This window comes from Eucyclogobius newberryi, unplaced genomic scaffold (genome assembly GCF_026437365.1).
Source record: "Eucyclogobius newberryi isolate DKJ021-1_F unplaced genomic scaffold, fEucNew1.0.hap1 SCAF_15, whole genome shotgun sequence".
Classification (NCBI taxonomy): Eukaryota; Metazoa; Chordata; class Actinopteri; order Gobiiformes; family Gobiidae; genus Eucyclogobius; species Eucyclogobius newberryi.
Genome location: NW_027315779.1, coordinates 23,504,224 through 23,532,192, shown reverse-complemented (window position 1 = coordinate 23,532,192; position 27,969 = coordinate 23,504,224).

Sequence of the window (27,969 nt, the reverse complement as noted above, 5' to 3'; positions counted from 1 at the left end):
AATGATGTATGGCTTGCTGGTATTGACCACGGAAATAAAAGTGATGATGTAAGAGAATATTTGAGATATAGAAAATGTTCGCCGGCGGACAGGTGGGTGGTAACAGGTTTTTTTTTTTTTTTATTTATTTAATGATTTAATACATGTTCTGCTGCTTTGCACACAGGAATAGGACTGTTGAGGTTAAACATTTCCCTTGCAGTAACGTGCTTCAGCACGGCGGTCTGAGGTGTATGCGGTGTGGCTCATGGGCCCATTATAATGCAAGTAAATTGAGGTTGTACTTGAATTATAGCATCAAATATAACAGCAGGCATAAGTGACAGTATACGTGTGTACATTAATGGACAATTGTATGCAAAAAATACATCTTGAAAAGCGTCTGGCGTCAGCTCACAGCTGAATCTCATGTTAAGGTTCACATTTGTTTTCCTCATATACATCATCGATGCACAGCACATGCTTATGCTTTTACTACACGTTTATGGAGGGGGAGGAGGATTATGGCAGATTAGATAGTATTTTCATTTTGGCTGAACATTAAGCAGACTCTGTTTGTCTGCATCTTCTCTCTGGATTTGAACCACGTCACATTTACTTGTGGTTCACGTGTTTCCCTGGACTGAAGAGGAAGATTACAGACGAGTGTTGATCATGTTCTTTTGCCATCAACGCACATGTTTTCAGCTGGACATAAGGACAACTTTGGACCTTCAGTTCTTCTTTCTCGGTAAACTGACACATGAATGAATTGTATGGGTGTCATATGAAGGACTACTTAGGTATTTTGTTGAGCACAGAATGGGAGGGCCCACACAAAGTTCTGATTTAAAGCCAATCAGAAGTGTAGCAGAAATCTACAGCACGTAAATGTTGAATTATTTTGGTGGATGGATCTGTATACGTCATGCATCTTACTAGACTACAATACAAGTACCAAATCATCCAAACAGAGGTCAAAATGCTGGACTTGGTCCCAAGAGTCTCTAAAAGCACAGTAGGAGGTAGAGCGTTTAGCTCCCAAGCTCCTGTGTTATGGAATCAGCTCCTGTCCATGTTAAAGAGGCCGACACAGTCTCTTTATTTAAGACCAGACTTAAAACGTTCCTCTATGAAATATCTTATGGTCAGGCCAGTTAAGAACTACAGTTTCTTACCTACACTGCCCTAGGAGCAGCTATGCTGGGGGAAGTATGGCAGCTTGAGCACTAACCTCTGCTTCTGACTACTTTGCACTCTTTCCTATGAACAATATGTGCCTCGCCACCGGAATTGTCGGACCATGTCGGCCTCGGTGAAACTGAGAAAAACAGCATTTTACTTTTTTTTCCCCAAATTTGTGATTTTCGTTTTTTTGCAGAATGTGCTAGTTGAAGATATGGACCAGCCATTCGATGTATCAGATAACAGTATTTGCAGCATTAAAAGCATAAATAAAGCCGTTTAAAATGTGGTGTTTTCGGGCGCTCTCTGGACGTGCAGAGGGGGTGTGACCGCATTTCCATATGAACAGCTGTGCTATTGTAGTCAGCCAATGGGCTGAGCCGCCAGCCGCATGGCTACTTGATAAGCAGCAACACAGGGAGCAACACGCGCTGTGTAACATCAGTTGAAAAATGGATCCTTCTGCTATCGCTTCGGAGCTTAACAGAGGTTGTTACAGCTCCACGCTTTTGGATTATTTCTGCGAAAAGTCCGCTTATCCAGATGACTATCTAAGTTCTGAATCTGAAGATGACCTCACAGATGATGAACGTGATTTCATCCAGCTGGAAAATATCCCTAGTCTACGGCTGACCTTAGATGAGGAGGAAGATGGGTTATATATTATATAATATTTGATTTCACCTGAGCTGTTCACACATTTTTCTCATTCTTCCACTCCTCTCATGGAGTGAGCCCCATCACACCACACTGCCCTGTGGGCCCAGATGCTCCTCATCTGCCTCTGGCTCCAAAGTCTATCTGCAAATGGAAGTGCATCAGTCTTGGGCCATCTGAAGCCAGGATCTCTCCTTCACTGTGGTTCTCCCTAAGGTTTCTACTTTTCAGGGTGAGCTTGTGGAAATAGTCCATGAGTACAAATAGCCGACTTCTGAACTATTTTGGATTTTACAGATAATACAGTCATTTTAACACAAAGCGGCTGCTGCTATATCTGCACTGTAATTTAATGTGTGTGAGGGTTAGAGAATGTATGAGTGTCGCCTGAAGCCCCTTGCTCCCTTTACCCTCTTTCTTTTTAAGGGCTGCAAATGGAAATTAGCTTTCATGGCTATAATCTGGTACAAGCATCTTTGCCCTCGAGCATTTAAGTAGGTTATGGTACACTTTATTGTCCCTGTAGGGAAATTTGTCCTCTACATTTGACCCATCCTTCAATACCGCTGGACACAACTTGTCAGGAGTAGTGGCCACTTCATTTCAGCACCCAGGGACCCATCGCCAGATCTTTGTGATAGGCTTGGTCAAGAATATTGTAGCTGGAGAATATTACATATGATGCGTGTTTTGAATTGATGGGGTGAACCCGAATGAACCGTTAACGTTCAAAGCAATTATGGAAGAGCTGGTGAAATAGGCCACCAGAGGCAGAATATTTTAAAGAAAAAAGGTAACAGTATAAACATGTTTATGTATTTGTTGATTCTACTCGGTTAAGCGTTCATCGGTCAGACAACCAGATCTCTCTCTCCTCTATGTGACTAACAGGCCATGACTGAGTGGGATCTCCGGGACGATAGAACGATATTAATGATATGCGAGGTGAATAACTGATTTTAAACTGTTCAACGTCAAAGCAAGCTCTATTTTAGTTTCAACCCACCAAATTATTTTTGAGTACAGCAAATCTATCTGGAGGAGCGGCCCCTCAGCAGTGGGCTCCAAGCACCAAGTGAACTGACAGAACCTCATTTACAATCCTGTGGCCACTAAGCACCGTGAGCGCACTTGAGCCATCTGTCTGACAAAGCACCAGAGCACAGAACACAGGCAACCTTTAAAGTGCGTATGACAGGTTTTTATGATTTTCTCATTTTGCATTTTTATTTAGTGTTGTTGTACATAGAATTTATAGTTTTACACCAATAAAGTGGGAATTTGTGGGGAAAACATTGAAAAATCTAAATAAAATGACAGAAAGTGACATCACACTAGGGATATTCAGTCCAGCCAAAGTATATGTATAATTTACACAAATAAACTACTTTTTGATTCTAAACATGAATTCAACAAAATAAAGGTGAGCTAATACATGTGTATTTGTCAAATAAAAAAAAAACTTGACATTGGATGAGTTTTTGCCCAGTGTTTGCTGGGTAATTTCCTAGTGTGATGCCATCAATTACAAACAGGAAGTGAAATTATAAACCTAAAAAATGTGCTATTCTGCGATAACATATTTTATAATTTTAAGCAACAATTCAAAATATATTTATCTGCATTTTAGTTCAATGAGTCGGGCACTTTAACTGCCCTGAAGTGTAAATTAACTCGCTTGATAAAATTCAAACTTAAAGTGCAGAATTGACTTTTCGTTGATTAAACCATGTTATTATGGGTTGGTTAATAAGCACTCAATTGTAACACGTGTCACGACATCTGACCACGCCACAATATGGACAAACATAATGGTAAAATACACGTGTGCAACACCAAATATTCAAGTTAAAATGTTGTCAATAGTTTCAATATAATGTCAATACATGTTTGAATAAATGAGCAGTCCTTTTCTTCTTCAGCTTGACTATTATAAAGTTGTCTCATCTAAACTGTGTATTTATGCTTTATGTTCACTGTCAATCATTTTCCTGCCTTTGTGTGGGCTGACAATGAATGTTAAACCAATACGCCAGCTCTCCTTTTGAATAAGTATTTAAATCAAGGCCACGCACTCATCTGGTTTTGTGTTTTCATTTACAGACATTGTGCACATTGTAGCACGCTCTTTGCAGCTCTCTTTGCAAGATTTAAGTGTAGGTGGGAATGTTTTTCAAGTGGCAAGTGTTGAGATCAATACAATTCATGCATAAATCATTCTGAAGATGTTTAAAAGGTTTAGGATAATAATGAAATTTCCATAAGGTTTAGCGCTATGCTAATCCTTGCTCTGTGATGCTGATACTTAGCTGAGGCCTCGGTGATGTCATGGGAAAACAAATTGCTCAGCTCCCTCGTTATAACATAATATAAGAGGATTAAATAAGGGGATATTATAATTATGGGGCATGTGGAGTGTGTAGTAACGACAGCGAGTACACCTGCCTAAATGTGACTGCCGCACTTGGAGTTGTAAAAGATTAATTTCACGAGAATCATTATTATAGTCCACGATTAGGTTTGGTGCTTTTGTAGAGACATTAGCACTGTAAAGGGACAAATTATGTACTTCAACCTTCAAGAACTATTAACCATGTCATATTATTTATTTATTTTTCTCAATTTATTATATTTAAGATAAAATAAGATATTTCTTTATTGTCCACACATGGGGAAATTTAATTGTTGCAACGCAGGTAGATACAGAGGAAAAGGACAGATAACTTATAGGAAGTTTAAAAAAACACTTAGAAGAACAAAACTCTTACAAACAAAAACTCCTATAGACAGAACCTCTCATTTCCTAATAAGGAATGGAGGGGAAAAATAAAGATAAAATAAAATAAAAACAGCTAGCGTAAGACAAGATAATACTACTAATAATGTTAAAATAAACTCTGTATTTTCATCAGTTATATGTGACATTATTGTGTGTGAGTACGACAGTAATTGCACATGAATATGACGGTATTGCACATGGTTAAGTCAGTATTGCAAGTGTTCAGGGCTAACAGTGTTTGTTATAAAGTTATGTCATTACAGTGATGCATTCATATTTTTGTAATGGTCGTTCTCTATTTTGTATTACAAGACGCCATTGCTTTGAAAAATCCCATTTCCCCCTAACCCCCAGACACACCCACTGCTCTTTATGTTTGTTTTTTGTTTTATTATTTCCCTTTTATGGTGATAAATGTGTTTTCTTCAATGAAACGTGGTGAAGTATAGAGGGTGATGATTAGATTTGAATTGCATGTGATTGCTTTTGGGACATTCATTACACGCACAACATACAACAACACAACAACACATACTGTACAGTTGTATAGTATGATAGACAAGGCCGTCCCACTCACTACAGGCTCCATCACACACAACTCATGAGAGGCCGCTGCTCCACTGACAGATTCATTGCTTTTTGTGGCAGGAGAAAAGGTGTCAGTGATCTGGTTTTACTGCCTTTGACAAGTCGTTCTAATGGAGTCTCCCATTGTCGGGCAGTGGACAGCGCCAGTCTATAAATCCCAAGTGTCCAGAACATAACTTAGTCCAGATGTGTGTATATATTCTTATTTTCCCTACACTCAGTTCTTACAAATTCAGTCTCTGTGGTGGTGAAACAGTTAGAATGCAGTATGTGAGCAGTGGCAGAGCTGTTTGATACGGCACTTAGTGAGTTTGTGATCTCATCAGTAGAAGTCTAGGAGGAGGAAAGCAGTGAAAACAGGCATTAGCAGCTGCAGGGTAGAAACGGAGACGGCTTAAAACTTCCTCAACTACATAAAGACGTTATGGAGGATTCCGGCGGACCAATTACGGCTGCGACTTCCACATGACGCTGTCTTTCTCTCTCTGCGTGCTCCTGCTACTACCCACGTTTCGGAAGGCCAGTTCAAGTGTGGGTTAGTGGTGCAGAGGTTGCCACTGTCCTCTTCATTATTCTAGCTCTGGTGGTTCATCGAGGGAGCAGACAATGACTGAAGGTCGCAGGAGGACAGGGTGAACAGACTTTGAGTTGTTGAAGAGCTGAAGGTCTTCAGGGGGGGGAGATAACACAATGGTTTTCCTTGAGGATTTATTCACGGTGATGGTGTGCCTTGAAATCTGTAGCCAAATGTTTACTCGACAGGTAACCAGAGACGTTTGAAGCTGCTCTGCCGGGGATAGCGGCTGTAAACAGTGGCACATACATCTAAGCCGCGCACTCACGGCATTTGGTGAGCGTTCACTCTGGAGGAGCCGTGTGGGAGGGAGTAGTACAGCAGCGTTTCAAGAGCGACAAACAGATGTTGGTTTTCAAATGTCTGCAAAAATCATAAATCAATCATAAGTCATAAATCACCAATCACAAAACAAACCACGAATCTATAGACGTGTTATGCACAATATTTGCCCAGTTCCAGCTCTGGATCTGCCTATATATTTTCAACCGAAGGGACAATTACATGCTGCAGGGTTGAGAAGGTGGATTTGGACTTCTGTTTGTAAAGCTGACACTCAAAAGAATTGTAAAGTTGGTGTATGTTTTTATTGACTCGTCTCTAAACATCCCATACATCTGTAGCATGCAGCTAGGATTAAATAGAAAACGAATAGTTTGAACCTATATATTGCCAAAATACAAGGCAATGAAAAGCAGGTGAAATGGTAATATTTCTATGATAGATTGGCAATGACATTTGATGAAGGTTGGACCCATAACATGTGTCAAAGAGATTTAATGGAGAGGAAAGAAACAGATGTGTCCACACAGAGAGAACACTGGCTCCAATGCTCCAGCAGAATCATAACGAGAAATGGCATTTCACCATAACTCTGGTCCTGATAAGTGTGTGTCAGCAAACATCATTCAACTGTACATGCACTTTGCCTTTGCTGTTATTTACGGTTCCCAATTAGAATATAAAGTTAAGTTACCTTTGCACAATAGAAGCTGTTATTTCTTCACCAGAGCTGTGCACAGTCTGATCTGTACTTGTCAAAGGCCTCATGGCTGGGCCACAGGCACAATATTCATACCTCCATTTTATAATTACTGCTTTCCAAGAGTAAATCTGCCAGTCACTCCCCATGTGAGACCCCCGCTATGTTCAGAGACACACATGGGGTTTGCAACTGAAGCCTGCTGTTTCCCCAAATGGAAAAGCCCACAGTCACACACTCTTTGAATCCATTTGATCTCTTATCAAGAGGGAGCAAGAGGTAGATTAGACATTTTTTACTATAGTTTTCTCACAAACAGCAATAGCAGGAATAGATTCTCCAAATCAAGAGCCTGTTTTTGTCCTTTGGTGTCATGAAAATCAAAAACTTTCCAGGCAAAGTCATACAGATGCAGAGAAACTGCATGTAAAATCAAAACTACTTCAAAATTGAGATATGACTCCAATGGAGGTTAAGATACTCAAGTAAAGGTCATGTAAGTGTGTCAATAAATCTATATCATGTTGTGGCTTTACTTCCGCGTCAGTGATGAGCTGATGTCTGCTTTGAAATGACTGTAAATCCTGGGTCTTGATGCTGGTGCCACACTTCAAACCTCCATCTCCCTGAGCACTTTGTGATGTGACAAGCTTTTATCCCTTACTTCATGTAGATCATTTTCACTAAGCTCAGCTTCTACCACTCACACATTCTCTTTGCTCAGAATTTACATAAATGATGGAGCCCTTGGAGTGGTTGCACAGCACATACGCCATAAGGGCAGTGAGGTTTTATATAAGCTATGTTTGGGCTTAATAAGAGAATGGATAACGCTTTATGGTGCAGCCATGCCCTTTAGAGAAGTGCCTCTGATCCTTCAATGCAAAGCTCCTCAAATACCAACGACACTACTTTTATCAGTCCAAAGTAAGAGGTAATCAGAACTGGCCGAAGGAGAACTAAACCAGGTCCAAACCAAGTCTAAACCATTATAAGAATCACTGACATGAAATATATATATATATATATGACATAAGTTAAAAAACAAAAAAAGAGACGCATAGCAAAGGGACAGAATCAGAATTAAAGCCGTTTGAATTGATGAAAAGGCAGGATTTAAATTGAGTATGATATTTTCTAAAGTATTTATGTATTTGAAGGACATTCTTGACATGACATTGTATGTGAATTATAAAGGACCAAATCACAGTTTTCACCAGTTACAGAACCTCTTGGCCCAACTTGCCTTACACCAGCTTCACATTTTGCAGCCCTTTGCTTTCATCAACAGGATGTAGCTCCCACTCCAACCTGTTCTTGTTTTTACTTTCTGGAGTCAGGGAAAAGATAATTGAAATAACAGGTAGGAAATGATCACTAGAGCTCAGATAAGAAGAGTTTCAGAGGTGAGGTGTTGTTGTTGTTGTTGTTGTTGTTGTGACACTTCAGCGAACAAGCATTGATTTGTCCAAATGTTTCATTTTTGATACTTTTACATGCATGACATCCACTCAAACTTAGGAGGGAAATGTAATGTTAATGAAGAGCGTGAGGCCTGAGAGCAGTGTCCTTTACCTCACCTTCACCATAGTATATGTGCATTAAAGTGACAGACGTCTGAAGAGGCCATGGAGATTTCAGCTAACTCCAAATGTGAGTGTGGAGGGGATGAGGCTGTAATGAGTGTTCACCAGTGGGACCTGTGTGAAACATCACATCTGGAGGAGACGCTGTGTGGACACGAAGAGAGCGAGAGAGCAGGGAAGAAGAGGGAGAAAGAACAAAGCAGATGGAAGAGTTACTGCAGAATGACACAGCACTGGTGTGTGATGTCTCCACATCTCCTGCCATCAGAACTTAACTTCCACTTCTCTAAGTGTGTCTTCATGTGCTCTGATGTTCCTCTGTGAGCTCTGAGCTTCCACCGCATTTAATCTTATACATCCGCAAACAAAACAGCAACAAGACAAGTACAAGTCCTGCTCACTTTCCGTCTTTGACAGGTTCATGTGGAGCTCAGTCCTTCTCACTGTAAGAGCTTTAACATTCACATCCGGCGCTTTAGCTCCTGTCTGTGCTCATGGAGTTTCAGAGTGAATCAGCAGAGTCACCTGACGTCCAGAGATTAAGGAGAGAGGAAGAGAAATGTCTGACACAGCTGAATCAAAGTCATCCTGATCTTCTACAGAACAGGTGCAGAAGGTCTTCAGGTGCCTCCCTGTGCCTCAGATCACAGCGCGGCGTGAGAAAGCGTTTACATTGCAGGAGATCAGCAGATAAAAGAGCCAGCACAGTGTGAGGTAACTCCACTCTCAGCGGCCTCCAGCTCGGCCCCAGCTCGGCCCCAGCTCGGCCTCCAGCTCGGCCCCAGCTCGGCCCCAGCTCGGCCTCCAGCTCGGCCCCAGCTCGGCCCCAGCTCGGCCTCCAGCTCAGCTCCTAATGACCATTTGAGGATGTCCTTCTGGAGCAGGACAAAAGCTCCACAAAGAATCCCAGCTATGTACTGTTTGAAAGAATAACATACATTCTTTGTTAAATTGTTGCATGTTATAAAGAAGAAGCACTAAAAGTAGTCAATGTTTCCCGTGCACAAATTAGAGAAGCATAATATAAAATAATACTTTATTAAAGCGGAGGTGGAGAATAGAAAAGGAATTTTCCTTTGAATTTTAAAGATCGTTTACATAGTGCTCACACTTTAGATACGACAGCATTTTATTGAGTTACAATTTTATATGACAAACAAAGGATGATTATTTGCACAAAAGGTTATGACAAAACCTACATTAATCATTCAAGCGTTGTAATAATAGCATTGTAATAATAGTTTCTTTTGTCAATTGATGAAACAAGACGTTATTTGCCTAATATTTAGTTTCCTAAATGTGTAGGGGTGCTGCAAATATTTAATAATAAAGTAAAGTACAGTTTTTTATTTTTTTCTCTCCATACCTGCTTTTCGATACCGGTTCCTGAATCTTTCTTTTTTCGGTGCCTGCCTTTTTGAGTATGAATTGATGGGCAAAATTGTGCAAACAAAAGAGTTTTTCAAGCATTTAGTCACATTTTATTATTGTAAAACATACTTTTTTCTCACTGTTCAGTTATAATCAAAACCGCTCAGCAAACCCACAGCTGATTCACACAGATCACATTGACCGACACAAAAAGGCCACAATGCCACAATGCTTTTGATTCACTTTTATATTTATATTTATCTGACAGAGGAGAGGACTATGGTAAAGATTGGATAATATTTCCACTTTTCTTGCAACTTTACATGGATTCCTCGCTGGGTTTTGACCAGTTTCAGAACATGTGTCAAAGGAATTGTTAGTGATGAGAGCAGACCTGATCATGGGTTTCCCCCTCCTGTTATAGGTGACATTCTGCCCATTTAAATGATAGAATATTTTCTTTTGAATTGTTACCGTATTTTCCAAACTATAAGTCGCACCGGAGTATAAGTCGCACCAGCCAAAAAATGCATAATAGAGAAGAAAAACACATATAGGTTGCACTGGAGTATAGGTCGCATTTTTTGGGGAAATGTATTTGATAAAATCCAAAACCAAGAACAGACATTTCATCTTGAAATGCTATTTAAAATAACAGATTTGAGAACATGGTGAATAGGTGAACGTATGCTAACGTAACACCTTCAGCTACATGACGCATACACAACAAACTGGTAAGTCTCATTTATTCAGTGGTTTAGGGTACTATAGCATAAAGAACATGCTAACAAGTTTACCAAAGTATCAGTATTACCCCAAATCCCTAAATCCATCGAATACTTCCTCTGTGTGACTTCTAAACAACTCCACAAACTCCAGAGGAAGAGGAAGTGCAGATTCTTCTTCTGCGTCGCTTAGAGCCTAGAGCGCCCTCTTGTGGTTGTCGGTGTGAAAATAACAAATAATATCACGTATAAGTCACCCCAAAACTATGAAAAAAGGTGTGATTTGTTACAGTAACAGTGCTAATCAACTAAATACATGGAAGTAGATAAATGACAGCAAGTTGGAGAGTGATACTTTAAGTTGATAAAAGATGAGATTTGTCACAGTCTTCTAACACAAGCTGTAAACGTGTCCAAATAAAGAGACGACAAAAGATACTCTCAACAGAAGTTGATCTGTTGTTCTACACCATCTGCCAAAAAGTAGGCAAGGCAAGTTATTTGCACAATTCGTACATAAAGCAATTCAAAATGCATTAAAATCACAAATCGGTTAAAGAGAGCAAATAAAATCCTTTCAGTCATAGGCAAAGATAAACCAAATTGATTCTCGTTTGGATTTGAACGTTGTCATAATAGAAATCTGCCAGAAGTCTGCATCAAACTGAAACGCAGATTCCCCATGTTTAGTCCTGACTCTGGCACCAGCAGGAGGCCGGTCCATGTTTAGTCCTGACTCTGGCACCAGCAGGAGGCCGGTCCATGTTTAGTCCTGACTCTGGCACCAGCAGGAGGCCGGTCCATGTTTAGTCCTGACTCTGGCACCAGCAGGAGGCCGGTCCATGTTTAGTCCTGACTCTGGCACCAGCAGGAGGCCGGTCCATGTTTAGTCCTGACTCTGGCACCAGCAGGAGGCCGGTCCATGTTTAGTCCTGACTCTGGCACCAGCAAGAGGCCGGTCCATGTTTAGTCCTGACTCTGGCACCAGCAGGAGGCCGGTCCATGTTTAGTCCTGACTCTGGCACCAGCAGGAGGCCGGTCCATGTTTAGTCCTGACTCTGGCACCAGCAGGAGGCCGGTCCATGTTTAGTCCTGACTCTGGCACCAGCAGGAGGCCGGCCCATGTTTAGTCCTGACTCTGGCACCAGCAGGAGGCCGCTCCATGTTTAGTCCTGACTCTGGCACCAGCAGGAGGCCGGTCCCTGTTTAGTCCTGACTCTGGGCACCAGCAGGAGGCCGGTCCATGTTTAGTCCTGACTCTGGCACCAGCAGGAGGCCGGCCCATGTTTAGTCCTGACTCTGGCACCAGCAGGAGGCCGGTCCATGTTTAGTCCCGACTCTGGCACCAGCAGGAGGCCGGTCCATGTTTAGTCCTGACTCTGGCACCAGCAGGAGGCCGGTCCATGTTTAGTCCTGACTCTGGCACCAGCAGGAGGCCGGTCCATGTTTAGTCCTGATTCTGGCACCAGCAGGAAGCCGGTCCATGTTTAGTCCTGACTCTGGCACCAGCAGGAAGCCGGTCCATGTTTAGTCCTGACTCTGGCACCAGCAGGAGGCTGGTCCATGTTTAGTCCTGACTCTGGCACCAGCAGGAGGCCGGTCCATGTTTAGTCCTGACTCTGGCACCAGCAGGAAGCCGGTCCATGTTTAGTCCTGACTCTGGCACCAGCAGGAGGCTGGTCCATGAGGTCCTCAGAGTCTGAGATGGTTCATATGGCACTAACATGTCCGAGATGTACTTTGATGCTAGGCCACATAGAGACTTGTACACAAGCAGAGCTGCTTTAAAGTCTCTTCTCTGAGCCACAGGAGCCAGTGCAGAGACCTGAGAACAGGACTAATGTGATCATACTTCCTGGTTCTAGTCAGGACCCGAGCAGCAGCGTTCTGGATGTACTGCAGCTGTTTTACAGCTCGTTTGGAGAGACCAGTGAACAGGCCGTTACAGTAGTCTAATCTATATTTTTGATTTTGGCAAAGTTTTTTAAATGGTAAAAAGCTGCTGATGTTATTGATTTGAAGTATTACTAAGTCATACTGTCATTAACAGTGTGTTAAAAATATCTAAATATATATCTGGAAAGTATTTGTCACTTTTCCACATGTTGTTATGTTACAGCCTTATTCCAAAATGTGTTAAATACATTAATCATCTCAATATCCTACAAACATCACTCAGGGAACGAGTTGAATTCGTTGCAAATGTATTACAAACAAGAAACATGAAATGTATTCGCAGCCTTTTCTCAGTACTTTGTTGAAGCACCTTTTGACACTAATTACAGCCTGAAATGTCTTTGAGTATAATGCTACTCTATTGATGTGCCGTTTCTCCCATTCTTCTTTGCAGAACCTCTCAACCCCATTAGGTTTGGTCGGTGAGCGTTCACAGCACTCTTCAGATCTCTCCAGAGATGTTCAATTGGGTTCACGTCTGGGCTCTGGGCCACTCAAAGACATTCAGAATTGTTCTGTAGCAACTCTTTTGTTATCCTGGCTGTGTGCTTAGGGTCGTTGTCTTGTTGGAAGATGATCCTTGGCCCCATGTTGGATGCATGTTCAGAAGTATGGTTTTCACTTCACGCAGGTGCCACCATTTCACCTGCAGAAAGTTGCTTAGTGTTGCTTTAAGTCGCATGTCCTTGCTGTTGCTGGGGTCCATGGAGAAGGGCTGTTGCTGGGGTCCATGGAGAAGGGCTGTTGCTGGGGTCCATGGAGAAGGGCTGTTGCTGGGGTCCATGGAGAAGGGCTGTTGCTGGGGTCCGTGGAGAAGGGCTGTTGCTGGGGTCCGTGGAGAAGGGCTGTTGCTGGGGTCCATGGAGAAGGGCTTTTGCTGGGGTCCGTGGAGAAGGGCTGTTGCTTGGGTCCGTGGAGAAGGGCTGTTGCTGGGGTCCGTGGAGAAGGGCTGTTGCTTGGGTCCGTGGAGAAGGGCTTTTGCTGGGGTCCGTGGAGAAGGGCTGTTGCTCGGGTCCGTGGAGAAGGGCTGTTGCTGGGGTCCGTGGAGAAGGGCTGTTGCTGGGGTCCATGGAGAAGGGCTGTTGCTGGGGTCCATGGAGAAGGGCTTTTGCTTGGGTCCGTGGAGAAGGGCTTTTGCTGGGGTCCGTAGAGAAGGGCTTTTGCTGGGGTCCGTAGAGAAGGGCTGTTGCTTGGGTCCGTGGAGAAGGGCTGTTGCTGGGGTCCGTGGAGAAGGGCTGTTGCTGGGGTCCGTGGAGAAGGGCTGTTGCTGGGGTCCATGGAGAAGGGCTGTTGCTGGGGTCCATGGAGAAGGGCTTTTGCTGGGGTCCGTGGAGAAGGGCTTTTGCTGGGGTTTGTAGAGAAGGGCTTTTGCTGGGGTCCGTAGAGAAGGGCTGTTGCTTGGGTCCGTGGAGAAGGGCTGTTGCTGGGGTCCATGGAGAAGGGCTTTTGCTGGGGTCCGTAGAGAAGGGCTGTTGCTGGGGTCCGTGGAGAAGGGATGTTGCTGGGGTCCGTGGAGAAGGGCTGTTGCTGGGGTCCGTGGAGAAGGGCTTTTGCTGGGGTTTGTAGAGAAGGGCTTTTGCTGGGGTCCGTAGAGAAGGGCTGTTGCTTGGGTCCGTGGAGAAGGGCTGTTGCTGGGGTCCATGGAGAAGGGCTTTTGCTGGGGTCCGTAGAGAAGGGCTGTTGCTGGGGTCCGTGGAGAAGGGATGTTGCTGGGGTCCGTGGAGAAGGGCTGTTGCTGGGGTCCGTGGAGAAGTGCTGCTGTCTCAAATGCAGGGTGTACGTCTAATGTGAGGCGGCTTCAGCATGTATTCTGCGGATTACTGATAGTCTTGTTACACCAACTCAGACCGCTGCAGTGTCCAGGAAAAATTGACTTCTTGCAGATTTTCTCAGCAGTGCTCCAAGGTCAGAGTAAGTGGAACCGCGCCCACTCCGGGGTCACTGTACAGCCAGTGTAAGCCAGACGCCATTCACAAATGATAAAAAAAGAGTGAGAATGCTTCGGGGGGGGGGATGAAAGAGATTTGATTGCTGTTGTGTCCGGACAATAAACAGTAAATATTGGTATCTTCTCAGTTGGAAAGATAAAATGAGAGGTGCTTGTGAACATCTCCTGGGGAGGTGCACTTTACTGTCTTAACTTGCATTTCCTTTTAAAAGAGAGAGCATATTTTAAAGCTTTTCCGCCTCCGGTGAAATAATGTAGCAATGCATCACACTGAAATTGCACAGTTCGTCGTTTAGAGGCAGGACCCAGTGCTTGATAATCTTCTCTCCCAGCTAAACACTTCTCAAATTGAATTGCATAAGAACTTTAATCACAATATACTGTGTGCATTACTGCAGAGAACAGCATCTCCGCCTTACATATTTTCAAATTTGCCACCCACCTTCTGTATCAAATGTTTACATGGCGCTTTATTCTGTAACACAGTATTGCTCATTACAAGTGATTACATTTGTTGTTCTAATTAGACGAGCCTGAGAGGGTTCTCTCTGACTCTGAGGGGGAGACGATTGCAAACAACAAAGCCTTAAAGAAAACATATTATGCTGTGGTTTGCTATGACAGCTGTGGATCATTGTTTCATATTTTGGACATTATATAATATTGATATAAATGACTTGAGGCTAGTGCACACCAGTCCACCCGTAGGATGCAGGTGGAGTGTATGGATTGTTTCTGAAAGTTTAATTAGTGGCAGAAAACACAACTTTTTGGGTCGTGTCTGTATTTGGAACAATATAGCTCTTAAAGTCAGCGTTTGCGCTTGTATCGGTGGAAGAGTGAGGAAAAGAGTAGCTATTCTCCAATAAACTAAGTCGTTTTTTCCCCTCACAAAGTTTTCCTCTTGGCCAAGTGGTCGGCCACGCACAGGCTTCAGTTCCAGCAGGACGAGGTGCAGGGCCACAGTGGGTCGGTTTAGGTCCTTGGCAGGGAGTGGAGCATGCTGGGCTTAAATAAAGTAACAAGTTCTGGTTCAAAAACTGATTTCCTCCTGACCCTTTCCAAAATCCACAAACAGAAGCCTAACAACAATGAAAACGTGTAAACACAAAATGAGTAAAGGGGAGGGACTGAATTTTTGAAGCAATGCTGTTTTTTTTTATTACAAAAGCATTTAGGCTGCAGTTATTTTATGACTTGGTTTACGGATCCGCCGCACTTAGATTATTCATTTATACAATATAAATAAAACAAAATATAACGTAAAATAGCATTAAATGAGATATAAAAAGCGGTATTAAGTCAAAAGGTGAGGGCGCGTGAAGCATTTTTTCCTGATTGAGTCTGAGACGGAGCGGGTCTATCCCTGCGCACGGTCCCGGAAGAGCATGTGAAGAAGCGCGCGCCCGTTTCCCTGTCTGCTGTGCAGCGCTAACTTCTTTATATCGCAAATACACATTTTAAACCCGTTAACCACATTTTCTCCAGCGTGTTTTGCTGCATACTTAGAAGCGTCAGTTCTACCAATGCAAAACACGCTAAATCTACTGTTACACGCTCCTGCGCGCCGCGTCCCCCCCCCCTCCTCCTGTTGTGCTTTTTGTGCAAACCCAGAAGAAAATATGTTTTTAAATTGAAATCATATTAATATTTCGCCCGCCTGTTCAATATATTTTATTTAAAAATCCATAAACCAAGTAATAAAATAACTGCAGCCTTATTGTCCATTGAACTTTCGTACTTGGTTTTTTATGCATTTGAATTATTTTTACTTGACATCAAATTAAGTAAAATATGAATATGAATTATTTTGCACCAAATCAAAAAACATTAACTGTATTTTAACTTGTCTCAAAGTCTGGGTTTAATTTCCGGTTAAATCCAGACTGAAGCTTCTGTTCCCGAGAGCAGAGTCCTGCTGCTTCATACCTTCTGCTTTGCTTTTAAAATAAGGAAAACAATACATTTAAAACGTTTTTAGTAAGTGGTTACAGTTTTATTTATGTTAGTATATTTATGAATATTTAGTTACTAGTTAGTACTTGACTGCCAAAAAGAGTATGTTATGGAGCGTCGTCAGGCTGTAAATACGTGCGATGTCATGGAGCCGTCGCTCATTTAAACTTCACTTATCACCAACATGAGACAGAAAGCATGGACCACCTCACATTTTCTCACACTATTCAAAGATAATGGCTGCAGCAGAATTACTGGCAGATGCTTTTCGAGGCTAAAGTGGAATGGCAAAAATCTCATGAAAAACCTTTTGCCTTGGCCGTGGTTCTTCTGTGTGTGGCACCGCTCGAGGCACAAACACCAGCATTTGTATGGATATAATACCACACTAATACTGAATTTATGAACAAATTGACTTTTGCCTGGAGCCACGCCCACCACTCATAGTTGAACTTCAAATTCCTTCTCCAGTGGGTTTTTTCTTTTTTACTATTCATTGTTTTTGAAACACACAGCAACAAAAAATACATAACACAAAATGAGGGTTAAGGGAAGAAAATAATGAGAGGAGAAGAACAAAAAAAAGTGTAGTTGTGTTGTGTAGGTTTCAAAATTCACAAGAACAAAGTTTGCGTTCAAAGTGTCAAGAGCTGTGCCATCAGAGCAGCCGGTCCAGTTGTGTTCTGTTCAGTTCAGTTGTGTTCTATATATACTATATATAAATAATAGTATATATATACTATATATAAATATGAAAGAAAAAATATAAACCACATACAACATTATTTTAAAAGTATTATCCTCCTAATTCTATAAGCAAAGCAGAAGCAGTAGCAGGACTGCTTCAGTCTGGATTAGACCGGAAATTAAACCGAGATTTGTTTGTACTGACTTAAAAAATGGCAAGTGTATTTTAACAAAGTTAATTTTAAGGCATTGCATGTTTATGCACTGAAATGTAAAATACAATGCAAACTGACCTTTAAAGCATTGTATTACAATGAATTCAATGATTGGTGTAAATGTTTATAAGTTCAGTGTAAAATAAAAGCTTCAGTAATAAAAACACAAAATAATCTCCATGTTACTCAAATGTATGATTTTTTATGAATAAATGTGCGAGTGGTTGAATGAGAAAACAAAAATAATGTAAAGACACTGAAAAATGATTTTGCAGAATATGTCAAATCAATATAAATCACACTTGGTTGGGGTAAAGTGGTTCTTCTTCATGAGATGGTATTAAAGGGAGATAATTGGACTAGTTTAGAAAGTAATAAGGCAATAAAATGCTGCCTTGCTTAATTTTGCAAGCAGTTAGTGAAGAGAACAATTGCAGAGCAAAGCTGAAATTGGGAAAAGTATGTCTAAACGTGTTAAGAGCGACAAGGTCTGCTAATGCCACTTATTCTGCTCCGCTACTTTGCACTGACAAACAGCAACATACAGACTCAGAAAAGATGTGGGACATAACCAGATATTTACAAAATCATTTCAAAACAGTTTCAATTACTTCTTAAGTCTTCTCGTATAGAATAGCACTAAAACCTTGAGTGCTGCTAGAATGTACAATGTTGTAGTTTTGCAGTTCTAAAGCAGCCGTGACCTTGTGAATTCATTAAAATAAACTGGTAATTGCTGTTATATATTACAATAACATATATATTATTCAATTACTTGAGGAATTTGGCATTGAGGATAATATTACAATTAATTTTTGAGCACTTCTCCTCATCAGCCTATGCAGTCCCTACAATCCTGTGGGTGCTTTGGGAGATCACTGTGGCTCCAGATTTGGCTCTCTATACATCAGCTGTATATTCAGGGCACTCGCTGTCAGAAGCTGAGATCCTGGACCAAACTCTCTGAGGAAAATCCTGAAATAATGTGAAACTTCACCTTTAGCCTGTCACCCACCTCCAACACTTCATACTGTGAGGTAACAACCACAACCTGCAGCTATTTTAAAACTTCTTCTCCCCATCTCTCCATGCACACACGGGCTCCACAGCTGGAGTAAAACCACACGTCTTCTATTTCAACGCACTGGTTCTTTGAAAAGAACTTTCATAGCTGGGTTTCTGCAATTTCTCCGAAAGCACACTCTGCTTTAGTGCATTCTCCACTTTAGGGCACCCGCCCATTAAAACCATTAAATCCATTACTTAAACTTTCTTCCATTAGGAACTCTCCACCAGCGAGAGAACAAAAGCATTGTTACCCAGTTCTGCCTCAGATGAACCCACATGTCCATGTCCAAAGCATATTCTGTGTCCGTGCCAGGAGAAGTGAGAAGAAGAGGAAACAGCAACTTACCTAAAAGACAGAAAAACAAATGGTAAAGTGACAGACATTTACATTTTATGAACATGAGTAACTCTTAACTAAGTGAAGCGTACGTGCTGTGCTTACGTTCTGTCTCTACTTTGGGGTAAATGATGTCTAATGGGCCATTTGAGGGCTCCATGTCCATATAAGCTGAGGAGCTGCACCCCACAGCGAGAGGATCAGAGAACAAAGACTTGAGCAAAAAAATGTCATATTAACAGAGAATCATTTCTCACCAAACGTTGACTTGATCTTGTGATAAACCTCTGTATTTCCAGTGATGGTTACTCAATGAGCCGACTTTCTTAGCCTGCAGTTTCCTGTTTATTGATGGACTCGCATCAAGACTCCCAGCGTATAATCCATGCGCATGCTATACAGGAGCTATCCATGCCTTACAGCACCACGAATATGGAATGTCTCTGCATTATGATTAAGAAGTATGTAGGTACGATTTAGATTTTTTTTGTTGTTGTTTGTATCACGAAACATTTGTTAGGTACAAGTTGCTTGGGCAGCAGATCTCTGCCCCTGAAGCCCGGGACATGGAGACACATGGGCTATTAAACAATCACTTTCCCATGGACCCGTCAGTCAGCACTGTGTCTGTTAGAGAAGTTTTCAATGTAAAAAGCTATAGGCAGTGAGTAAAAGGACCAGATATGACCTCGAGAGAGGAGACACTTTGAAACAGACTTTTGATGGAACAGTTGATGTTCACTGTCTGATGGGAACTGAGAATCTGCAGTGACTTTCACAGTCTGCTGTTTTGCACTGTGCATGACTCTGTTACGAGATCTACCCTGTGTGATGTGGTGGAGGACGTTTTCACAAAATTGGTTATTGATGAATAAGGGTGACTTTTCTCGGCCTTGTGAAAAATGCCTGTTCACTTTTAAAAACTTTGCTTCAAAAAACAAATTAGTTAAAAATGGAATACAGCAGTGGAAAAGATGTGTTGGAGGGAGATGGTGCAGTGCGTGAGCAGGTTGAACAGATCTCTAAAGCAGGAGTCCTTTTGGCTTCGGGCGCTACTTTGAAAAGTTTATGCATGACATCACATTATATTTCTGTATTCTGGTGCTTTTTGGTGCGATTTCATTTTTCCTGTTGGTAGGCATATGGTCTGACATGGTCTTTTGTATATTTTAGAGAGAAGTTTCTTTCGAGAAGAGATATTAATCAAGTCTGATATTATAGGTGGGAATTCGAAATTTGTGGGTCTGATTTTTGTTTTCTCCATGACTGAGGATTTTATTTTGCTCCTGATGCCAAACTCCTGGACCAAGTGTGGAAATGTTGTTAATATTATTATTATAATTGCTTAAGAAGTCAGGGTTGTTCCAAAGTGGGTGAAGTTAGATGGGGCAAGTGTGGAATGTGTGGTTTGGTGAAAATTCCAAGAGGCTGTCGGCGTAGAGTCATTAATACATCTGTGTCGTTTTATTGATTTGGTGAGATGGGATGTCTAGTATATTTAGTTCTTTGCATAATGCTTGTTCTATTTCTAGCCATATAATATCTGATAGGGTGAGGTGAGTCCATTGTATGTATTGTAGCTGGTTAGCCAATGAGTAATATTGAAAATGTGGTACTTCTAGTTTTGGATCTTTGTTTTTTTGTAGTGTACTAAGTTTAATCCTTGGTGTTTTATTTTTCCAATAGAAGTTAGTGATAATGGAGTCTAGTGATTTAAACCAGGTGAGTGTGGGGTGGGTTTAAATGGCTTATTTATGGTAAAATTGTCATCTTTATTGCTGCCACCCATGTAGTTTATATTCAATGTCAGATTAGAATCTTAGCATGAGATTGACTCAGTTGTACAACAATACGGACAATTATTTATTTTGAAAAAGACCCCAGGAAGTGTTTATTTGTTGTTAGCAGTACTTTGACAGCATACAGCACACTAACGCCAGCGGCTTTCGAAGGGTCAGAGACATAACTACACTCCATATTTTGAGCTTCCGGTTCATAAGAACAGAAAGAAAGACACTACAACACCATAACAATACCTCCTCTGCTAAAGTTCAAACCAGGGGAAAGACGCCCAAAGCTGCGGTGGTGGCACAGAGAGGCTGCATGAATGCAGACAATGTCACTACATAAGCAGCTGTCAATCAGCTCTACTCTGAGCACTGAGACTGCAGCAAATTATCATATTTTTGGGGATAATTTTACTGCACATGCCAAAATCCCTCCACGTGTCCACCGTGACACGCATGCCTAGGTTTGCCGATGCCTGCCATGCTGTCGCTGATGAGGCTTGTTATGGCATTAGCATTGCCAAAGCAGATAATTAGATGCCTTTTAGCTACAGCGTGACCTTCTGCCTGCCTCCGTCTCCCTGGAGCTGTGGTCTGACATGCAGTAGACCAACCTTTCCCTCTGACAAATATCCATTACCGGCCACACTGAGAGAGCTGCAGTGCACTAAGGCACTAGTGGATCTTATTGTGTAGTGGATTAGCTGACAGTGGTGTGATGTAGGAGCAGGGCCCTGACTGTCTTCATGTTCAGCCCCGACACATCCTTTAGACCTGACTGACACAGCAGTGAAGCCCAGAGAGAACGGGCCCTCCTCTGATCACTCAACTCACTTTATACTACAGATTATGCAAAGGAGACAACGTCTTTCTTTGGATCATCATTTGACAAGAACATGACGACAACATTCTGAGAGAAAATATCTGCCATTCAGAGTTGTCAGTGAGTCGGCAGCAGCAGAATGACATGGAGGTGACAAGATACGGAGTTCAAACCTTTCACATGGATAATACCTTTTTATAAAGCATACTGAAGAATAGAGTATATTACCATACACTGATGTGTTTTACTAGATAAATTATATTATATTAAACATCTGTGGTTATTTTCATTTTCTTTTGAACCAAAGGCTTTTGAGGTGCAGTAAAAATCCTTGCCAATACAGATGCACAAAGCAGTATATATGACATGGGTGTCCTCGTGCTCTCAGAGAGGAAATACACTTATCTCTACAAGAAGACTGCAGTGACACCAGGAGCCTCCGAAGCACCTTTAAGGCCCTTTGTTTGTGCTGACGGTGCAGCAGCCATTTCCAAAAGGTCACTGTGAGAAGCAGAGATGCTGTGATCTCTCTGTCTCTAACGGCCTTCACCAGCTATTGTATCTCAATCCAATGTAATCAGTCATCAAGTGTGTTGTGCCATCTGATGCAGATGTCCTTCTGATCCGACCGGATAAATCACCTAGGGAAGGTTACATACAGATGCACACAAGCACTTTTCCTCACTCGCACTGAATTAGCTACAATAATAAGTATTTTCTCCCCCTTCAAATGGTCAGGACAGTTAAACACATCAGAAATAAAACACTTAACAGTATTTGAGTACAATCTGAAAGACGTCTTGAAAGAAACGTTGCAGTTCTTATAAAGAGTTTGATGTGTGTGAGGAGGCAGAAAGCACATGCAGTCCCACAGATGAATGGATGTGATTTCCAACCACAACATAGTACACAGTTAGCCTATTGTATTATAATATAGCCTGTTTGTATCCTATAGCAGATTTAAATTGTTTTTCTTTTTGACTTACATAGGTTGTTGCACCGTATCAAAGTAAGTTCCTATGTTTGTGAATTCTGTTAATAAATAAACCTTTTCAGATTCTGATTCGCAACCTACAATCCCAACACATCTCTGCATGTGCGTTTGAACCTCACAGTTCTCTCCCTCGTTCTGCAGCTGGGGCCAGTCTCACAGTTTGCTCTGGATATATTTTGTGAGCATATTTATTTTGGCACTTTCAAAATGGAGGGATGTTCCAGTGCGGCCAGTGAGATGCTCTGACATTAGAATTGCAAACATGAGCGGTTGCCAATTTATACAAGCCACAATTTTTGAGTAAGTTTATAATTGATGCAAATTTAGATAACAGCTCAATTAGAGGTCTCAGTGTCTCAGCAGCCATGTGTTCAATGAGACTCAAGTGGGCTCTGACTGTGCTTTCCCTGAGGCGGGACTGTAACGGTGTCCATGATAACTACAATAATATCATTCCAGCAAATTGAACACACTAGGAGCTGTGACGAAGCTCCAGACCTCAAGGGTTTGAACAGCTTATGAATGTACACACCAAGGGCTGCTCTGGTAGAAGCCCAGTAAGGCTACTGTTGTGATTTGGGGCTTTACAAAAATGAATGAATGAATAAATGAATTGAACAGAATGCAAGAGCCTTTATAACTGCAGCGGAAACATTTTTTTGAATAGAGCACAGTTTGGTCCCTACATTGTCATGAGGAAATCAGAAAATACTGTGTGTATGTGATATTGTGGTTATAGAGTATGTTTGCATATCTGCATCTCTAAATGATCCTCCCGATGGAGAAATTGGAGACATTTATGGAGACATTTATGAGGCCATTAACCTTGTCCCGACAGTTCAAATAGATGATGGGACATACAGTGAGGCGGAGACAGGCGGCAGGAGGAGATTGTGGACCAACACAGATAAATGTGTGCAGTAGGTAGAGGTTTAGAAAAAGACGGATCATTTAGGACGTGAGGATGACATTTCTACCTGGTCACATGATGTAAGCTGAAGGAGCAATGTGAACCAACCATGAATATAGGGATCCTATGTTTTCAGTCCTATCATGTATCAACCAGTAGTGTGCAGTGACTTTTATCAGCAGGCAAGGAGACTTGGGGTGATCGATATTTAGTCGATAACAATTAATAAAGCTTTATTTTTTATTGCATTCAATTTTAGTAGGTTATTATTTTTCACTGGCATATTAAACACTTATAACTACTAACAAAACTCAATGGGCTTTTTCTTTTTTTGACACATTTCTCATATTTCCTTATTTATGCAGCTGAGCCTGCAGTACTACTTCAATTTACTTTACTATGAATGCAGCAGAAAAATACATTTGAATGAGTGACATATGACAGCTCTACTACAGGTGTGTAATGCTCTTACTACACAAAACACACACATATGAAGAGATACTCACAATAACTGGTCTTCATGTGCTTCATGAAGCTTCATGTGCAACAAACACATTAAACACATTAAAAATAGACCTGTGTTAAACCAGCCACAGCCAAGCGTCCTGTATTTTCTGAAAACAGCCACAGATCCACTCTTTCTTCTGTAAAAGTCCTGTTCCTTTTCGCTGTTGTAGCTTCACTAATCCTCCAGGCACAGACGGACGCTCCTCTGCTAACATCACTGCTCTTCATTGCTTCATCAGGATTCATGGCACAGAAATGAGCTCACTGTGAGTAAATGACTGCCTGCCTGTATTTCTAACTAACTTCTAATTATTGGAAATGTGAACAACAACAATGATTTGCCTTGCGTTCACTGACTTTAGTGCCGCTGCGGTTTGGGACCCCAGTCACTTGCAGATTGCTTGTTACACCACCACCAGGGGGTTAGGGTTAGGGTGGTTTCACACTAAACACTTGTCTAATGACCTGGAAGCCAAATCAGACCACTGCAGCGTTCGGCAAAGAGGGACTTCTTGCTAATTCTTTCCGCAGACCTATGCGGCTCCAAAACTGCTCCTGGACCGGAATCAATGTACACCCGGTAGAAGTTACTTATATTTAAGGGACTTAAAAGTTTGTTGCTGTTGTTGACGTGCTGCTGCACATGTGCACATTTCTATCATTCTGTTTCTTAAGATGCCAGACTGAACTCAACTACAAACCTTTTCAACAGCATCAATTATACAATGTTATGGCAACAAACAACTATAATTTGATGCATTGAATTTATATTATATATAATATCAGGCTGAGAAATAGATTTTCAAAGTTAGGGGCCCCCAAGCAATTTCAGGGGCACACAAGTGCGCGCGGCATCGCAGCGTCATAAGAACAAGATAAATATGTTGTTTTAAACCTGGTTATTAGCATGTAAAACAATTTAAAGTACTTTTATCTGTGATTTGATATGAAGAGCACAAATACTGAATCATATAAACCAGAGATCATGATCTTTAAAACTGTTTAATTCAATATAATAAGGTTTATTAGATACAAAATAAATACTGTTTACAGCATTTGACACAAGGAGATATTGTGGATTATATGAAATCAAGTCCTACAAAATAAACTACTAACATATATACATTGCCCCGAAAATTAGACGGGGCATTTCCGAGGACACGTGAACGCAACACGAACGCAGCGGCCAATCAGATGCCCGCTTTCATCGATATTACATCACGGAGACCGCTCGGCCAATGAGAAGCGTGTCTGTCAAAATGAAACTTAAGTGACGAAAATGCCCTGAATATGGCAAATTACTAGTTAAATCTTGATTTTTTTCGAGGAGGGGCACGGCGGGCCCCCTCCTATTTCAAACTGCGGGCCCGCCGGAGATTCAACCGCTTACGGGCCCCGGGCCCCCGTCTATTTCGCAGCCTGAATATATTTGCTTCATGTAATAAACTGAAAAGAAGACAACATAGCAGACATTTTTTGACAGCCAGTGATGTCAGTGACCAAGACCTGCCCAGACACGATCTCTCAAATACCTCAGACATTCTCCTCAGGCCAAAAGCTGTTGTTCAAAAATGTTCCCATCTTTTTCACAGCCTATTGAAATCTTCAGATGTTGATGGCCTTCAGTTTAAAGGTTTACTTGGCTGGGGCTTCTTCAAATAATTGACAGACTTCAGACATTTTCTGCAGAAAGTAAGGCACAAGAGCTGCTCTTTTTAAAACAGAAAAAAACAAGACATTCCTTCTCTTGTTAAAAGTAAACCAAAAACTAAATACTGTCAGGGCCAGCCAAGCTTTATATATATATATATATATATATATATATATATATATACATATATATATATATATATATATATACGCATCCATTTCTGCATCTATTTCATTTCTGTACATTCATGTTTCTCGCATCCCAACACTTTGCATCGTAGATGGGGTTGTGGTCCTTGCTAGTGAAACCAGGAAAGTCGCACTTAGGGTTGCCCCAGAGAGGTTTTTCCTGGCCCCAAACTGTGAGGGAAGAGTGCCAACCACTGTGCCATCATCCAAACAGATGTGGTGTTCCTTTGGGGCTTAGGTGCAATGACCAATCAGATTTTCCTTTGCAGTTGATTGACAGGCTTATCCTGCGGTAAGCCCCGCCCTAGTCCTTGTCCTCTAATTACATTTTTATAGCTAGCTTTGTTTAACTGTTGGTGTGGTTTGAAAAAAATAGAAGGAAGATACATCTATTGGACCATTCATGTGTACTAATAATGGAATATTATTTAAAAGAGGAGTAGTTCATTTTTGTTATTGTTAAGTAAGTTAAGTAAGTTGTCATGACATTATGTTCAGGGCATCTCCAAGCAACATGTACATGTAAGTATGAAATAAGCCGCTACTCATCTGATGAAGGCAGCAGTGGTGAGGGTGACTGAAAGGTAGCGACAGTTGGTGTGTTCTGCGAGATATCCAGTGGTAATAGGATTAGCCATGTGAGAAAACATGAAAAAAAAAATGTGTCCGTTGCAGTTGTGTTCAATTGTTCTCGGCATGTGCACACGTGTGGTTGTACTCCCCAACTTCGGGGAGGCGTGACCCGAGTTTGGATCCTCGTAAGCAATTTTTTTAAGCTACTACACTCTCCATGTTTGTGGTGTCAGTGCTTCATTTATGTTATTATAATAACATAAATGAAGCACTAACATAAATGAATAATGTTGCATCATCTCTGCAACAGTCGAACAGAGCGTCAGGATCAAACGGAGTGACGGAACACACCAAGATGCAAACACGAAAGGACATATTACTCACAAAGATATCAAATTAAACTCATCCATGTCCGAGTCTGCAAGTGACACCCAGTCCACATTACATCCAGTTTTAGCATTTTTTGATCCTCAAAAAGTGAGAAAAGATGAACGTAGATCCTCACGTGTGCCAGATTTTATGCTATGTGGATCAGAAGAAAATGACACTACTTTGTCGACTATCATCGACTTTCTGTGCAAAATACTGCTTTGATACATGTTTTACAAAATAATAATAGTACAGTTTCAATGTGTATATACATTAGAAGTGCAATGCTCTGATCTTTTTATTCCAGCTGCACTAGCTTTGTTAGCTGACAGCTCTTGGCTCTGCAGTCTTTGTGCTCGAAGAATCATGCAATTTAATATCTCATACAATTCTCATCAAGTCTGTGGTGAGCCCTGTTTGTCTAGAATTTATATAAAGTGTTCAAGACAAAAAAAGATATATATTGTATAGTGTTCCGGCAGTGTGTTCAACAAAAGCACACACTATTGTAGAGAATCAGCACAGCGTGTTTTCTACAGGCAATAAAATGGGTTAGCAGTGAGCCCTATTGCCTCCTGCAGTGCACCTCAAAAGCTGAGCGTACTGGCTGTATATGGTTGCTATGGCATCTATAGACTTTCTGATAGTTGTGTTTTTAAATATGAGGGGCTGAGGGACCAGGTTCCGTGGCCATGGTCCGCCCCTGATCAAATGTGACATAAAAGTGTACTGTGATGCAAAGTCTTCAGAAATGTGTGTATCAGTTGTTATCTGTCCGTAAACAATGTGCTCCCATTAGCGATCTACAGTAGCACTGACACGGTTACCCCCCACGAGTCTGAAAGTTCGCTAGTCCGAAGGTTCACAAGTCCGAAGGTTTTAAAGGTTCACTAGTCCGAAGGATCGCTAGTCCGAAGGTTCACTGGTCCGAAAGTTCACTAGTCCGAAGGTTTTAAAGGTTCACTAGTCCGAAGGATCGCTAGTCCGAAGGTTCACTGGTCCGAAAGTTCACTAGTCCGAAGGTTTTAAAGGTTCACTAGTCCGAAGGATCGCTAGTCCGAAGGTTCACTGGTCCGAAAGTTCACTAGTCCGAAGGTTTTAAAGGTTCACTAGTCCGAAGGATCGCTAGTCCGAAGGTTCACTGGTCCGAAAGTTCACTAGTCCGAAGGTTTTAAAGGTTCACTAGTCCGAAGGATCGCTAGTCCGAAGGTTCACTGGTCCGAAAGTTCACTAGTCCGAAGGTTTTAAAGGTTCACTAGTCCGAAGGATCGCTAGTCCGAAGGTTCACTGGTCCGAAAGTTCACTAGTCCGAAGGTTTTAAAGGTTCACTAGTCCGAAGGATCGCTAGTCCGAAGGTTCACTGGTCCGAAAGTTCACTAGTCCGAAGGTTTTAAAGGTTCACTAGTCCGAAGGATTGCTAGTCCGAAGGTTCGCTAGTCCGAAAGTTCACTAGTCCGAAGGTTTTAAAGGTTCACTAGTCCGAAGGATCGCTAGTCCGAAGGTTCGCTAGTCCGAAGGTTAACTGGTCCGAAAGTTCACTAGTCCGAAGGTTCACTGGTCCGAAGGTTTTAAAG